Here is a 16,125-nt window from a genome sequence, read left to right as displayed (position 1 = left end):
TGAGAGGGGAAAGTTTTAGGGGAGATATACATGGAATGTCCTTTATGCAGAGGATGGTAAGGGTCTGGAACGTGTTGTCAGCAGAGGTGGTAGAGGCAGGAACAATAGCGTCATTTAATATGTACCTAGACAGATACGTGAATGGTAGGTGGGGGGCAGGCAAAGAGATAGAGATCCTTAGAAAATAGGCTGGATTGGTGCAGGCTTGGAGAGCTAAAGGGTCTGTTCCTTTTCTGTAATTTTCTTCTTGTTCTTCGTTCTTATCGAGGATCCACAGTAGCTATTGCTTGAATACGCTCCTCCACATTTCAATTGCGCTCTCTGCTCCTCTGCCAACTCCCCCCTCCCTAGCCAATAATTTAAATCTTCCAGAGAACATCTCGGAAATCTCCCTGTCAGTATATTGGCCCCTTCAAACTCAAGTGCAACCTGTCCTTGTTCAAGTCACTTCTACCCCAGAAGAAATTTCAATGATCAAAAATGTGTATCCTTCTCCCTTACATCAACTCCTCAGCCACACTCTATCTTCCTATTTCTACTTTTGTGGCACCAGGAGTAATTCAGATATTACTACCCTCCAGGACTGACTTTTTAAATCTTCTGCCTAATTTCCTATGTTCTTTCCTCAGAACCCTGTCCTTTTCTCTTCTAATGTCATTGGTTCCAATGTCTACAGAGACCTGCCCTTTTTAAGAGTATTCTGCAGCCCCCCAAACATTTCTGAACCTGATACCAGGGAGGGAACACATCATTTTGATATCTTGTTGTCAGCTTCAGAAAAGTGCATCTGTGCCTCTGACTAGAGACTCCCCTATAGTGTATTTGGGTATAACATGTATTTGTAAATGGAAATTGATTATAATACGATTGAATTATGGACACTTTTATGGATTAAATTATGTTTAAATTACGGAAACTTTTTACTAAATTGGTCTGGTGATCTTCTGCAACATGATTTTCCATAGCATGTTCCCATAGTGTGGTTTTCTATAGCATGAGATTGCATGGAAATGTAACTGTGGCGTTATATCGGAACTAACTGTGGTGTGTAACTGATCATTTAGAAACTGACATACCCCTTGCTACAGACCAGTAGAACCAGAAACTTGGCTGTCAGTGCTACATTCCCCTGAGTCCATCACCCCTATATTTTCTAGAACAGCATGCTTGTTTGGGTTAGGGATAGCCACAACCTGCCTCTCCAAGCAATCCAATTAGACTTGCAACCAAACACACTTGCTACAGACATTATTTTCAGTAACACTGAAATTCTCCTTAATCTCCCACAACTGACAGGAATGGTATGTCACTTTATGAAAAACCATCTTTGTACCTGAACAATCTACAAACCCAGAAAATTGCACATTTTACTGCTTTAAAAACACTTTGTGAATGTGGAGCATACACTTGGGGCCCACTATGTTGTTCTGAGCATTTATCTTGATCTAAGATCAACCTAACCTACACACCCCTCAATTTATTGCTATACAGGTACTTGTCCAGCAGTTGCTTAAATGCCCTTAATGTCTCTGACTCTACTACCACTCCAGATTGCGTTCCACACACCCACCACTCTCTGTATAAATAATCTACCTCTGACACCTCCCCTCTATCTTCCTCCAATCACCTTAAAATTATGACCCCTTGTGACTGCTGCTTCTGGTCTGGAGAAAAGTCTCCGGCTATCTACTCTATTTATGCCTCTCACTACCTTGTACACCTCTATCAAGTCACCTCTCTTTCTTCTTCTCTCCAGTGTGAAAAGTGCAAGCTCACTCGATCTCTCTTCATAAGACAAGCCCTCCAGTCCAGCATACTGGTAAATCTCCTCTGCACCTTGTCTAAAGCATCTACATCCTTCCTTACAAGAGGCGACCAGAACTGGACATAATATTCCATTGTGGTCTAACCAGGGTTTTATAAAACTGTAGCAAAACCTCACTGCTCTTAAACTCAATACCAAGCCAAAATACCATATGCCTTCTTAACAATCCAATCAACTTTGGGGCGGCGGGGGGGGGGAACAACTTTGGGGGATTTATGTATGTGGACCCCAAGATCCCACTGTTCCTGCACACTAAAAATAATCCTGTCTTTAACCCTGTATCCAGCATTCAAATTCAGCCTTCCAAAATGAATCACTTCGCATTTATCCAGGTTGAACTCCATCTGCCACTTGTCAGATCATGTCAGTCAGTCATGTTGTAACCTACAACACTACCTACAACCCACCAACCTTTGTGTCATCAAACTTACTAACTCATACTTCCACTTCTTCATCCAAGTCATTTATAAAAACTACAAAGAGTGCAGCCCATCCACTACCACTCGCTGTTGTCTTTCAGCCAGCTAATTCTGTATCCAGACGGCCAAACTTCCCTGTATCACATACCTCCAAACTTTCTGAATGAGCCTACCGTGGGAAACCTTATCAAATGCCTTACTGAAATCCATGTACACCACATCCCACTACTTGACCTTCGTCTACTGGTCCTGTCACGCCCTCAAAGAACTCAAGGCTTGTGAGGCATGACCTGCTCCCTCCAAAGCAATGCTGACCATCTTTAATCAAACTTTTTCCAAACAGTCAAATAGAACATAGAACATAGAACAATACAGCACAGAACAGGCCCCTCGGCCCACGATGTTGTGCCGAACTTCTAACCTAGATGAAGCACCCATCCATGTACCTATCCAAATGCCGCTTAAAGGTCGCCAATGATTCTGCCTCTACCACTCCCACGGGCAGCGCATTCCATGTCCCCACCACTCTCTGGGTAAAGAACCCACCCCTGACATCTCCCCTATACCTTCCACCCTTCACCTTAAATTTATGTCCCCTTGTAACACTCTGTTGTACCTGGGGAAAAAGTTTCTGACTGTCTACTCTATCTATTCCTCTGATCATCTTATAAACCTCTATCAAGTCACCCCTCATCCTTCGCCGTTCCAACGAGAAAAGGCCGAGAACTCTCAACCTATCCTCGTACGACCTACTCTCCATTCCAGGCAACATCCTGGTAAATCTTCTCTGCACCCTCTCCAAAGCTTCCACATCTTTCCTAAAGTGAGGCGACCAGAACTGCACACAGTACTCCAACTGTGGCCTAACCAAAGTCCTGTACAGCTGCAACATCACTTCACGACTCTTGAATTCAATCCCTCTGCTAATGAACGATAATACTCCATAGGCCTTCTTACAAACTCTATCCACCTGAGTGGCAACCTTCAAAGATCTATGTACATAGACCCCAAGATCCCTCTGTTCCTCCGCCTGACTAAGAACCCTACCATTAACCCTGTATTCCGCATTCTTATTTGTTCTTCCAAAATGGACAACCTCACACTTGGCAGGGTTGAACTCCATCTGCCACTCCTCAGCCCAGCTCTGCATCATATCTAAGTCCCTCTGCAGCCGACAACAGCCCTCCTCACTGTCCACAACTCCACCTATCTTCATATCATCTGCAAATTTACTGACCCACCCTTCGACTCCCTCATCTAAGTCATTAATAAAAATTACAAACAGCAGAGGACCCAGAACTGAACCCTGCGGAACTCCACTTGTAACTGGGCTCCAAGCTGAATATTTACCATCTACCACCACTCTCTGACTTCGACCGGTTAGCCAGTTTTCTATCCAATTGGCCAAATTTCCCTCTATCCCATGCCTCCTGACTTTCTGCATAAGCCTACCATGGGGAACTTTATCAAATGCCTTACTAAAATCCATGTACACTACATCCACTGCTCTACCCTCATCCACATGCTTGGTCACCTCCTCGAAGAATTCAATAAGACTTGTAAGGCAAGACCTACCCTTCACAAATCCGTGCTGGCTGTCCCTAATCAAGCAGTGTCTTTCCAGATACTCGTAAATCCTATCCCTCAGTACCCTTTCCATTACTTTGCCTACCACAGAAGTAAGACTAACTGGCCTGTAATTCCCGGGGTTATCCCTATTCCCTTTTTTGAACAGGGGCACAACATTCGCTACTCTCCAGTCCCCTGGTACCACCCCCGTTGCCAGTGAAGACGAGAAGATCATTGCCAACGGTACTGCAATTTCCTCTCTTGCTTCCCACATAATCCTAGGATATATCCCGTCAGGCCCGGGGGACTTGTCTATCCTCAAGTTGTTCAAAATGTCCAACACATCTTCCTTCCTAACAGGTATCTCTTCTAGCTTATCAGTCCGTTTCACACTCTCCTCTTCAACAATACAGTCCCTCTCGTTCGTAAATACTGAAGAGAAGTACTTGTTCAAGACCTCTCCTATCTCTTCCGACTCAATACACAGTCTCCCACTACTGTCCTTGATCGGACCTACCCTCGTTCTCGTCATTCTCAGGTTTCTCACATACGCATAGAATGCCTTGGGGTTATCCTTGATCCTATCCGCCAAGGATTTTTCATGCCCTCTCTTAGCTCTCCTAATCCCTTTCTTCAGGTCCCTTCTGGCTATCCTGTATCCCTCCACTGCTCTGTCTGAACCCTGTTTCCTCAACCTTATGTAAGCCTCCTTCTTCCTCTTTACTAGACATTCAACCTCCCTCGTCAACCAAGGCTCCCTCACACGACCATTTCTTTCCTGCCTGATCGGTACATACATATCAAGGACACGTCGTATCTGCTCCTTGAAAAAGTTCCACATTTCCACCACATCCTTCCCTGACAGCCTATGCTCCCAACGTATGCTCCTCAAATCCTGTCTTACAGCATCGTAATTTCCCTTCCCCCAATTGTAAAATCTTCCTTGTTGTGCGCACCTATCTCTCTCCATAACCAAGGTGAAAGTCACAGAATTGTGGTCACCATCACCAAAATGTTCACCCACTAACAAGCCCACCAGTTGTCCTGGTTCATTACCGAGTACCAAATCCAATATGGCCTCCCCTCTGGTTGGACACTCTACATACTGCGTTAGAAAAGCTTCCTGGACACACTGCACAAACACCGCCCCATCCAATCTACTTGATCTAAAGAGCTTCCAATCAATATTTGGGAAGTTGAAGTCGCCCATGACTACGACTGTGGCTTCTGCACCTTTCCAAAATCTGTTTCCCAATCTGTTTCTCCACATCTCTGCTGCTATTGGGGGGCCTATAGTAAACACCCAACAAGGTGACTGCACCTTTCCTATTTCTGACTTCAGCTCATACTCCCTCCAGAGGCAGATCCCCCTCAAACTTCCTTTCTGCAGCCGTTATACCATTTCTAATTAGCAATGCCACCCCCCCCTCCTTTTTTACCACCCTCCCTAATCTTACTGAAACATCTGTAACCAGGAACCTCCAACAGCCATTCCTGTCCCTCATCTATCCATGTTTCCGTGATGGCCACAACATCGTAGTCCCAGGTACCGATCCACGCCTTAAGTTCACCCACCTTATTTCTGATACTCCTTGCGTTGAAGTATACGCACTTGAGCCCATCTCTGCGTCCGCAAGTAGTCCCTGTCAATGCTACCTTCTCCACAGCCTCCCTACAGTCTTGGGCATCCTGACACACAGCTAGCTTACTTGCTGGACTACAAGTCCGGATCCCATCCCCCTGCCAAATTAGTTTAAACCCCCCCGAAGAGTGCTAGCAAACCTACCCCCCCAGGATATTGGTGCCCTTCTGGTTCAGGTGCAACCCGTCCTGTTTATACAGGTCCCACCTTCCCCAGAATGCAGTCCAATTGTCCAAATATTGGAAGCCCTCCCTCCTACACCATCCTTGCAGCCACGTGTTCAACTGCACTCTCTCCCTATTCTTTGCCTCACTGTCACGTGGCACCGGCAACAACCCAGAGATGACGATTCTGTCTGAAAATCTTATCTTCAAATCCTTTCCAGTACCTTGCTTACCACAAATATAAGACCAACTGGTCTGTATTTCCCAGGGATTTCCTTCTTGCCTTTCTTGAATAGAGGAACAATATTCATCTCCCTCCAATCATCATCGGGTACTATTCCCATGGAGAGTGTGGATGCAAAGATCATTGCCAGAGGCGCAGCAATCTCATTCCTTGCTTCCTGTAGTAACCTTGGATATATCTGCTCCAGTCCTGGGGACTTATCTATTTGATGCTTCAACATGTCCATTTAATATTCAAGCCTGTTAACCTTGTCCATGATGTTCTCACTATCAGCAAGGTCCCCCTCTCTCATGAATACCAAAGTAAAAAAACTCATTTAGGGCCTCCCCTACCTCTTCAAACTTCAGGCACAAGTTCCTTCCATTATCCCTGATCAGCCCGAACCTCCCTTTGATCATTAACTTATTTGTCACATATGTGTTAGAATGTCTTTTGGGTTTTCCCTAATCCTTCTCACCAAGGCTTTTCCTGCTCCCTCCTAGTGCTCAGTCCATTTTTGACTTCGTTCCTAGCTACCCTGTTAAGCTTCTAAAGCTATGGTAGATCCTTCTTAAGCTTCCTTCTTCCTCTTGACAACTAGCTCTTCTTGTTTACCATTCCACTTTACCATTCCTTGCCTGTCTCAGTGGGACAAAGTTATCCAAGACTCACTATCAATGCACCTTAAATAGCCTCCACATATTTTTACATTTCCTGTATAATAATTGTTCCCAAGTTATACTCCACAGCTCCTGTCTAATAGCAGTATAATTTTCTCTCCCCTCCCTCAATTAAATACCTTCCCATACTGTCTATTCCTATCACCCTCCCTCACTATGGTAAAGGTGAGGCAGTTGTGGTCACTGTCACCGAATTGCTGTCCCACTGACAGATCTCACACCTGGACTGGCTCATTGCCTAGAACAAAAACTAAATTGCGACCAAATCAGCCTATCTATGTATTGAGTCAGGAATCCTTCCTGAACACCTGACAAAATCTACTCCATCCAGACTATCTGCACTAAGGAGGATCCAAGCAATATTAGAGAAGTTGAAGACACCCATACCAACAACTCTATTACATCTGCACCTTTCCAAGATCTGCTGTCCAATCTGTTCTTCCATGTCCTCTGTTGCTATTGGGGGGGAGGTGGGGGTTCTTTCGAAAGCACCCAATAAAGTGACTGCTTTCCTGTTACTGACTTCCAGCCATGTTGACTCAGTAGACAAACCCTCCTCAACCACCACCTTTTCTGCAGCTGTGATGCACTCTCAAACAATGCTACTACCTCCCGGCCCTCGGTGTTTTAAAAGATCTAAACCCTGGACCATCCAGCAACTGTACCTGCCCCTGTGAAATCCACATCTCTGTTATTGCCATAACATCATAGTTCCAATTACTGATCCATGCTGTAAGTTAATCAGTTATTTCTGACTCTGCTTGCATTGAAACAGATACACGTTAACTGGTCCCTTTGCCCTATCAACTGTATCACCTTCCTGACAGACTCGCCATTCTTTGTGCCCATTCAACTACCCTGTAGTGCTGGTTCCCATCCCCCTGCCAAACTATTTTAAACCCCCTTAAGTACTCTAGCAAATCTCCCACCCAGGACATTGGTGACCTCCAGTTTAAGTGCAACCCAGCCTTCATGTACTTGTCTCACCTTCTCCAGGTGATCTTTGTATCTGAAGCCCTCCCTCCTGCACCAGCCCTGGAGCCATGTTTAGTTGCATTAACTCCCTTCCTCACCTCAAGTACGTGGCACCGGTAGTAATCCTGAGATTACACCTCTGCTTGTCCTGCTTTTTAGCTTCCGACCTAACTCCCTGAGGCGTAGCTTGGTGAAGGAATGAGGACCTATGTCATTGGCACCAATGTGCACTATGACTTCTGGCTGCTCACCCTTCAGAATCTTAAGGGCTGTATCAGAGACATCCTGGACCCTGGCACCTTCTGGGAGTCCTGTTTATGATCACTGAATCACCTTTTTATTTTCCCCTAACTATTGAGTCTCCTACCACCAGCGCTTCTCTAGTCTTCACCCCACACCCCCCCCCCCCCCCCCCCCACAAATCGACCTTCCCTTCCGAACCACAGAGCCGGTCTCACTGCCAGAGACCTGGCCACCATGGCTTTCCCCTGGTAGGTTGTCCAACAGAATCCAAAACTTATTATTGAGGGGAATGGCCACAGGGGAACCCTGCATGTTCTGCCTGTTCCTTTTCTGTCCCCTGATTGTAACCCATCTATCTTTCACCTGTACCTGAGGTGAGACTCCCTCCCTGTACCTCCTCTCAATTACCCCCTCCACCTCCCAAATAATCTGAAGTTCATCCAGTTCCAGTTCACTAACATGGTTTCTGAGGAGCTGGAGTTGGGTGTACTTCCTGATGAAGTCAGTGGGGACACTAGTGGTGACCTTTTACCTTCCACCTCCTACAGGAGGAGCATGCAACTGCCTTAACATACCCACTATTCTGAATTCCCAAAGAGACTATTTGGGGAAAAAAAAACTAGTAACCTTACCAAATTGGTGCATGAGGATGGGTGGGAGATACTACCTCAGTAGTGTTTCAGGTAAAGCAACCATCCAAATATATTACCTTACTTACTCCGTAGTCCTGTGTTCACTCCTGCTCTACCCATTCATGAGATAAACTAATCCTTTAATAACTGAATCTTTGCAGCCCCTTGGTCTCACTGCTCCCAGTGCTGCTGCAAAATATGTTTTTTGCTTTTCAAAAAATCTTTAAAGAAAGATCTTAATGAAACAAACCCATGCTGCTCACTTCTGTAGTGTTTTTAAAAATTAGAATTTAAAAAAACACTTAGCTGAAGTACATTTTTAGTCTCCTAGCTTAAAGAAGGAATATATTTGCTTTTACTTTGTGCAATAGAACTTTATTGGATTGATTCCTAATCTTGAACATTATTCTATTCAAGGTACAATATAGAACAGGCCTTTTTTTCTCAGGAATTTAGCAGTTGAATTAAGTCATCTTTTAAAATATTTATTTCTCTTGTTGAGGGTTTGCCAGAGTTAATGCCTAAGAGCTGTTTCCTTTGGTCATAGTCTCAAATTAAAGTTCATAGTTCTTATTTTCATAAGGAGAATTGCAAATTGATGTCAATGAGTTGTGAAGTTGAGTACAATACTTGTAGGCTGGGAGGCAGGAAGTTAGAATTTGGTGTTAGTAAAGTGCTAGGGAGGAAAGAATTGCAAGGTCCTTTAAAAGATCAGTGTTTTTGTTGTGCTTTGAGATTTTTAAAATGTCTCTAAGCAGCAGTTTGAAAGCTTGTAGAACAGAGTACACCCAGATCAAAACCTTTCTCTCAAAAGGCTGTCCAGTTAAAGGCCAATTGGCAGTTTTTACTAACACAACAGGCTTTTGAATTTAGCCAATCAACTTGAACCAGGTACTTTAGACACTTAAAATCCTATTTAAAATTAAGTCTGATGGTTTTGACGATATAGGACCAATCCTATTGTAAGAAATATTGATATGTTGTCATGGGTATGAAAAGGAGGCAATCGAACAAAGTTACCAGAACTAGCTGTCAAAGCTAATGGCGCTCTGCTCTCTCAGCTGCCTCTCTGTCATAGAGAAAGCACCATCTAAATAACAATACCAACATCACAACTAGTAAATATTCCTGGCAGAATTGGAGAAGGCCAGAACATTCCAGAAGATTTAAACTAGCTGCAATTTCGAGACACTAAGTTCTATTTTTTGAGTTAGATTGTATTTATTGGAAAAACATACCATTAGAATCTTGCTTTATTTGGGAATAGTTAGGGGTTTATTCTGTTTAAGTTTAGTTAATTTGCTCACTGTTAAGAGTTAAATTGTTACTTGTTGATTTTTAGTGAGTGTTCGATATGTTATTTAATCACTGGAGGTTGCTGGCAAGTAGGTTATGCCATTTTTTCACACTCCTTTTTAACGGACTATGGGGTGAGGTACTCCTTGTGTTTTTTTTGGAGGGGGGGGTGGATCAACCTCTGCTTTATAATTGTCTGGATCATTTTATACATCTAATTTTGAGTTTCAGGTTGTTGGACTCAAAGGTGGCGAGTGGGACGTGTTCTGCATCTTTTGGTTTGGGTGTTGAATTTTTGGTTTAAACAGTGCTTTGTGTAGTAATGCCTCTTCCAGTTACCGAGCATTTTCTGGCAGTGGAAGAAGTGACTTTGGGGGTCTTATGAAAGTTGAGCAAGGTAAAGCTGTTGGAATTGGCAGACAAGCTGGAGTTAAGAATACCTTCACCTGTGAGAAAAGGAGAAGTAATTGCAGCAATAGCTCGACATTGAAATTTGCTGGAAATGCCATCGGAATCTTTGGAATGGCTAGTATTCGATTGCAGCTGCAGCAGCTTGAAATGGAACTGAAACAGTCTGAATTGTAGTTAAAAGCAGGGGGCCGAGGAAAAAGAATTGCTCTGGCAGAATGAAAAGAAAATGAGGAAGGCCCTAGCATAAGAAAGGGAGAAAATTTGGACTTCAGAAGTTGCCAATTAGACAGAAGAGTAGACTTAAAAGGATGGAGGTGAAGGTAGAAGGTAAGGTTAGTGAGGATTGTGATGATGAGCAAACCCATCATAGCCAACAGCCTGGTAGGATATATACAAATATAGCAAAACATTTTCAAAACCTGATGAAAAAAAGATGTAGAAGCCTTTTATGCAAATGGAATGAGGTGCTAGCAGAAGTGTTTTGAGGTGGGTACATTAGCAACGCTTTTAAATGGCATTTGGACAAATGGATGGATGGGAAAGGTTTAGAACAATATCATCCAAGTGCAGGGAAATGGGGTTAGCATGGATAGACACTTGCCGTGGACCAGTTTGGACAGAAGGGCCTGTTTCTGTACAATAGAACTCTGACTTGATATCAAGTTCGAAAGAATTAAACAAGTGACTTCAATAGATGGATGAAAGCATTAAAGATAGAAGAGACACATGAGACTCTTAAATTATTCTGCTGAAGAGTTTAAAAGCTCACTTTCAGAATGATAACTCATGTTGAGGAACAGAAATGTAAAATAGCGAGAAGAGCCGCAGAGATGGTGGATGAGTACACATTAGTTCATAAATCAAAATCTAGATTCTGAGAGGAATTTCTTTCTGTGAGGGATGGAAATTGGGAAAGAATGAGATGTTTCCAATGAAAAACAAAAGTAAATATATAAGAAATAAACCCAAGAGGGTAGAAAAGAAGTGAAAGATCTCCAGTGTTTTCACTGCATTATAGTGGGACAGTCACAATGTTGGTGGCTTAAGAAAAGGCTGGGTGAAAATGTGGTAAAAGAGGCTAAACCAATGGGATTAGTTGAAATAGTGAAGGGAATCCCAAGAGAAATCAAGGAACTGCAGGAGTGTGCACAGCCTAGTCATGGGCTGGAAAGTGAAAGAGGACCCAGTCTTTCTTTTCAAAGACTTCAACTGTGTGAATAAGTTTTACTCGAGTAGAACAGGGGAGTAGGTGAAGAAGTTAAAATATTGAGTGTTACAGGACCTAGTTGGTTTCTAATAGTACAAGATGAAAAGATTACTCACTCTGAAATACTGAGAGAGAGCCTGACCGTGGTAATCTGTGGAATAAGTGGAGAAGCAGTTTCCCTGTGTAAGATAAGGCTAAAAAACCCAATCAAGGCTGGGGAAGTGATAGAAAAATTAGCTATTCCAGGAATACAGTTCATTCTTGGAAATGATCTGGCTGCTTCATGGGTGGGAGTAATGCCATTGTAATGGAAAAAAAAACTAAAAGAAAACCAGAGAACTAAGAAATTAAAAGAAAAATACCCCAGAATTTTTCTGGACTGTGGTGACAAGAACCCACAGCCATAAGTGTAAACAAAAGAGAAAGATGAAGGAGTTGAGGTCCAGTTAGCTGACACTGTTTGAGATGGTAAAGAAAAAGCTTAAGCAGGCAAGAGGTGTTTAGTTCTGAAAGATCAATGGAGTTACAACAAAAGGAAGAGATTGTAAAGGATTTGTATTATGAATCCTACTTGGAAAAGTAATCAGTGTACTCCAGATCAAATCTTAAGGTGGAAATGGAGACCTTGGCAGTTTAGTGCAGATGAAAAATGGACAGAAGTTCACCAGATTGAGTTGCTGGTAGAATATAGACAAGAAGTATTGTGGGTAACAGACAAATTACCTATAGGAAGTCATCTAGGAATCAGGGAGACTCCGGTTAAGATACACAAGCATTTTTATTGGCCTGGATTACATAAAGATGTGGTTGAATTTGTGCTGTACCTGTCCTACATGTTAGATGGTGGGAAAGCCACAGGCGGTGATAGAACCAGTGCCTTTAATGTCAATCCTGCATTTGAAGAACTTTTTAAATACAGATTATAATTAATTGTGTAGGTCCCCTTCCTAAAATCAAAAGTGTGAACCAGTAATGGATATAGACCAGGTTTCCGGAGGTAATTCCAGAATGTCAAGGGGGGAAAAAAAGCTTGTGGAGGAGTTGCTTTTTTTATTTGTTACAGACTACCCAAGGAGATTCAGTCAGACCAAAGTTCCAGTTTTACTCCCAAATTATTTAAGGAGGTCATGTAAAGTTTAGGCATCAAACACTTTTTAAAAAATCATCCTGAATCCCAGGGAGCATTAGAAAGGTGGCATCAGACCCTCAAGATAATGTTGAGGGCTTATTGCCAGGATCACCCAAATGATGGAATCAAGGCAACCAATCTATATTTGCTGTTAGAGATGCTGCAAATAAATCGACTCTGTTTACTCCACTTGAACTGATACTCAGACACAGAGGGTTGGTGTGGACTTGGGCTTGAAGAACCTGTTTCCATACTGGGAATCTAATCTAATCTTGAAAATTAAAGACAAATTGATTGGTCGGAATTTGAAAATCTCACAGTTGGATTATGTATCTGAGGTGTGAGAAAGATTAAACAGTGAATTAGCGAGACAACATGAAGCAAGGAGCAGATAAGGAATCTAAAATTTGTAAGTTTTGGTGCTGCTACCAGTGGTAGGAGATCCCTTCAAAGCAGGGTTTAGTGATCTCTATCAAATTGAAGTTATGTCAGATGAATTATCTGGTAAAGATACCACATACTCTTATCGAGTATGTCATGTGAACATCCTGAAACATTATTATGACAGGGAAAGGGAACCAGAGAAATGGGTATTACTGCCACTCAGTAAGGAATCAAATTCAGATGATTTGGATTTTGATATACCTCAGAATAAATTGACTGATGAGAAGGTGCTTAAGGAATGGGATAGGGTAGTGAGTTATCTGTCTCAGGAACAGAGCTGAATTGAAACACTTCTTGCAGTGCTAGCAGGACCTATGTGGAAATAGAATGGGAAGGACAAAGAGTTAAAAACAACACACCCACAGGCTTAATCCCCTCAAAGCAGTACAGGTTCAGAAGAAAATGGAAGCAATGCTCCAAGAAGACATCATAGAGATGAGTCAAAGTGAGTGAAGCTCACCAGTGGTGTTGGTTCCCAGACCTGATAATTCTGCATAGATTATTGGAAGGTCAACACTGGCCAAATGTGATTCCTGCCCAATTCCAAGGCTGGGGATTGTGTGGGGAAAGTAGGACAAGCCACTTGCATCACAAAATTGTACTTCACTGATACTGGCAAGTCATGGAGATAACAAAAATTTCTGCTTTTGTAACCCAAATCAATTTGGAATGAAGAACGCATTAGCCACTTTTCAAAGGTTTATGAATAGAGTTGCAGGATTGACTAATTGTGCCATCTACCTAGATATCTTGGTGATCTTTAGCCATTTGTGGAAATATCACACGGCATTTTGGCAGGTCTCTTTGAAACCACGGAAGGCAATACCATAATTCACCTGACAACTTCTCAGTTTAATTCTTTGGCAAAAACAAAGGTTTGCAATGGCAGAAGTGATATTCTTTGGGCACATCAGAAATAGGTGGATGACACTGAGGAATGTGAAGACTAAGGCAGTTGAGGAATTTCCAAAACCATCCTTTAAGAAGGAAGTGCTATGATTTTTAGGATTGCGTGAATTCTACAGGAAATTTGTGCCAAACATTAGTGTAGTGACCCTGTAAAAGATTTGTTTTAATGTAAATTGGTAGATAGAACCATGCCAGGAGGCACTTGAGAATTTTAAAAGCAGAGTTAACCACCACTCCAGGTTTAGCAGTGCCAATGTTTTTGAATGTCTTCGAAGTTGCCATCAATGCAAGTGATGTAGGTGCTGGAACTGTTTCAGGAAGACGATTGTGGAATTGAAAAACCAATTATTATTTTTTAAAAACTCTACCACCAGAAAATAAATTCTAGTATTGGAAATTAATTAGTAAATTTGATCATTGCCTTACAATATTTTAATGTTTACATTATGTTATGAAGACAACGAGTGGCACGGTGGCACACTAGTTAGCACTGCTGCCTCACAGCGCCAGAGACCCAGGTTCAATTCCTGCCTCAGGCAACTGCCTATGTGGAGTTTGCACATTCTCCCCATGGGCTTCTTCTGGGTGCTCCGGTTTCCTCCCACAGTCCAAAAATGTGCAGGTTAGGTGAATTGGCTATGCTAAATTGCCCGTAATGTTAGGTGAAGGGTTAAATGTAGGGGAATGGGTCTGGGTGGGTCGCTCTTCGGAGGGTCAGTGTGGACTTTTTGGGCCAAAGGGCCTGTTTCCACACTGTAAGTAATCTAATCTAATCTAATCTAATCTAAACATGTGGTGTACTGTACCTTTTCAGAGTAAAAAAAAACTAGCAGAACTACCTGACAGCACCATGCGTTCTGAATAAGGTACAATGTAACGTGGTCCAGCAGCTAGGGTAGCTGGTTGCTTAGAGACAATAACAAATTTGAATTGGGCCAAACTCCAATCAAGTTTGAATTTAGTATATTGACAATATTAAAAGCCAATGATACAATCCAAAACTTTGGGGGTATAAGACTGGGAAAAATTGAACAGTTGGGAGAGAACTACCAAAAGACCAACAGATGTAGGCTGTTAGTCAGAATTGAGAGGTACCTGTCTGGAGGAGTTTGCACAGAAAAACATCAACACTGACCTGGAGAGCAACTCTGCAGAGAAAAATAAAGAAGATTCAACCACTGGCTGGTTTTGAAATTTGAAGCTTTCAGTAAACCTTAATCGGGAGTTTTGTCAGATGACCGTTATAGAAGACAAAGTAAAAGATAGGTTAGAGGAAGGAGTTGTAAATAGTTGTTTGTTTCTTAAAATATAACAATAATTAACTAAGTTCTAGATTTTCTGGAAAATCTGGATTTTTCACGTATTACTGCACAGGATAAATCTTGTGTTGCTAGTTTTAAATTAAGCAGGTGGTTTTTACAGTTGCATACAATGCATAAGACGATTGTGTGTACCAATCACAATTCTTTGTTTCTGGAAAGATTTAAGGACAAGAACACCCAGATTATTGTTGGAGTCTCATGTTACAAGCATTTAATGTACAGATTGCATGTGTTGCAGGTTGTGAAAATATTGTGGATGCTTTATTGCAAGTTTAAAAGAAAAATGCTTAAGATAGTAAGTGTTTGTATATAAAAAATATAAAATTAGTAAATCTAGATTACTGGATCCATAGCTCATTATATTAATGGAGTTAAGATTGTTTTTAAAAATGAAGCCATCTTTTCATAATGGTCCTTTTTCTCTTAAGGGTGGGAGGTATTGTGAAATTAGGTAGAGTATTTATAGATTTAGGACGCAGTAAGTTAGAATTTGTTTGTAAAGTGCTTGTGTGGTCTCTTTAAAAGATCATCTGCTTTTTCAGTGATTTAAAGTTTTAAAATGGATGTCTGTGAGCAGCAACTTGACTGTACGCAAGTAACAGAGCACCAAAAAAAAACTATTGATGGTTTTGACAATATAGGACCAATCCTAATGCAAGAAATATTAATATGTCATCATGGGTATAAAAAGAAAGGGACAGTTGGACAAATACTTCAAAGCTAGTTGCCATCTGCCAAAGCTAATGGCCCTCAGCTCTCGAATTGCTGGCTCTCGCAGCCTCCTCTGTCTTAAAGCACCATCTTAAATAATAACAATACCAACATCGCAACTAGTAAATACTCCTGGCAGAATTGACTGAGAAGGCCAGAACATTCCAAAAAACATGAAAACTGGCTGCAATTTTGAGACTAAATTCCAATTTTTTTTTGTTAGACTTGTATTTATTGGAAAAGCATACCATTAGAATCTTGTTTTACTTGGGATTAGTTAGGGGTTTATTCTGTTTTAATTTGTTCATTTGTGAGTTTGATAAA

General features: G+C 41.9%; 1 protein-coding gene across 1 annotated transcript in view; it reads left to right on the top strand.

Moving 5' to 3' along the window:
* Positions 1-16,125, top strand: part of LOC140468798 (zinc transporter ZIP1-like) — a 49,625-nt gene that overhangs the window by 32,464 nt on the left and 1,036 nt on the right. The window lies entirely within an intron of this gene.

Source organism: Chiloscyllium punctatum, chromosome 48 (assembly GCF_047496795.1).
Source record: "Chiloscyllium punctatum isolate Juve2018m chromosome 48, sChiPun1.3, whole genome shotgun sequence".
Classification (NCBI taxonomy): Eukaryota; Metazoa; Chordata; class Chondrichthyes; order Orectolobiformes; family Hemiscylliidae; genus Chiloscyllium; species Chiloscyllium punctatum.
This window is presented reverse-complemented; position numbering and strand designations above follow the sequence as displayed.